Genomic DNA, 2,148 nt, shown 5'->3' with positions numbered 1-2,148 from the left:
CTGGCCTGGGGATCCCCAATCCAAGAGCTCTGCAGCCCCACAGATCCAGACTGTGAGAATTCCCCATGCCAGGTGGGGTCCCACCACACTCACCGGGTGTTAAAGGGAATAAACTCAGCCAAGATCCCGTGTGCTCCTGCCATGCTGAGCTACAATCCCAGCCTACCGCGTTGTGGCATATGCATGGACCCACAACGCAACAGAGACTCATGCCTGTGCATGCCCATGCATGGACCTACATCATTCCTTACAGATGGTAGAGGATGTGGGCAAAGCCAGCTCCAAGAGTATCCTCTGCTGGCACCCACCAAGGACCACTCTGTGGAACTGTGAGTAACTCCAGCCTAGTTCACAAGACTAGGCAGGTCTCTCTCTGTTCTTCTCTCTCTCTCTCCATGTGTTGCGGGGCAGTGTTTTCTCTCTGACTCATAGCTACTACTAGCTCCTGCCTAGCTAAAAAACTAGGTCTCTCTCTGTCTCTCCCTCTTCTCCATGTGTTCTGAAGCTCAAGGGCAAGATGGTGGCTCCCTAGCCTCCACCTTGTCTATCCTCCAGCTCCACAGAGAGGGCTCCTTCACAGAGAACAGCTGTCTTTCAGGCCACAGCCCCTGCCATGACTCTTGCTCTAAGACTCTTTCCCTTGGTTGGTTCCCTTTTGTTTTGAGCTCTCAGGATTGCCTACTTAAGTCTTTCACACACTGCCTGCTATTGTAGTTTTCTTTCTCTTTCTCCCTATGTGTTCTCCAACTCAACAAGATTGCGGTGACTCCCCAATCTCTGCTCTCTGCCCCTCCCACAGGGGTCAGCCTTTCATACTCTGCTTGCTAGCTTCTCAGGAGCACTGGCTCTAAACTCTAGTCCACAGTGATTTTCCCCCAGGGGATCAGTCTTTCACAGGCTGCCTGCTAGCCTAGCATAGACTTTCCCCACTCCTTCGCCATTTGCAGCCAGTTACAGCCCAGCCAGCTTGCCTGAAGCAACATGCCGGCTCAGTGCTTGCTCCCTTTCCCCCTTCAACTCCTTGGTCATTTTTGGCCAGCTACAGGCCAGCTAGCTTGACTGAAGCAGCAGGTCTGAGACCCTGTCTCGTCCCTTTGCCCCTGTGTTTCTCACAGTTTCTTTCTCATGGCTAAAAACTCCAGGCTGAGCCTGGAGAAAATGTGTGCTGCCTTCCAGCTTTTCCTGGAGCTGCTGGCTCCAAGCCAGCCTCCAAGAGTCTCTATCCCATGACTCAGTCTCTCACACAGAATCTCACTCCTTCTGACTCTGACTCTCCTATCAAGCCTCTATGTTTCTTGCTTTGAGCTTTTCTTCAAGGTTGGCCTTCTTTTTCTCCTCTACATTTAGGATTCCTAAGAAAAACAAATGGGGAATACCCTGGCCTCTCTGCTAGAGCATCCAGACACCACATGGCAGAGCAGGACCCTCCCCCACTGCTTCTAAACCCTCCAAGACAACAAAGAAGCACGCCTGAGACACTTAATCCAAGTTTTAATGCCTTTTTACCTACAGGAGCATCTAAAACAATAGTGTTCATGCTTTTCAACCCAAAATTTTTTCACTTTTTTGTTTAAATGTCTCCTTTTCTCTCTAACTCGTGATATATGTCCAACATTTTTTTAAATATTAAGTCTTCTTCAAGGTCCAAAAATCATTAAATCTACTTCCACAGGTCAAATCAACTATGCTGATCACCATTTTTGAAACCTTAGTAACAAGTTTCCGTTTACAGACAAACTGTTGTTACCTATCTCAAATACATAATTAACATGATGGTTTTTTTCCTCAGCCATCCAAAACAGTCTCAAAGGTGCCTTCAAGACTAAAATTTCCTCAAACACCTTTGCTTTTCTATGATCTCAATGGCATACCATGATGAGCTTGCTCCCAAGTAGCTAGTGCTTACTACACACCCTTTGCCAACATCCCCCTGCTGAGGTGCTGCTTCCCTTTTGTGATTATCCTACAGGTGCTCCCACAAGTCCAACAGAGACAATGGCACCTCCTGGAACCTACCTAGGATGCCAAGCTACCTTCTTCCAGCCACATCACTTGACTGAAGACTCAGGAGACCATGCTGAGAGCCAGAGATCCATGTCAAACTCCAGAGACACACGATAAGTCCTACAGAATACAGATCCAGACCTT

Source organism: Grammomys surdaster, unplaced genomic scaffold (genome assembly GCF_004785775.1).
Source record: "Grammomys surdaster isolate TR1022 unplaced genomic scaffold, NIH_TR_1.0 125372, whole genome shotgun sequence".
Lineage (NCBI taxonomy): Eukaryota > Metazoa > Chordata > Mammalia > Rodentia > Muridae > Grammomys > Grammomys surdaster.
Note: the sequence above shows the minus strand (reverse complement) of the source record.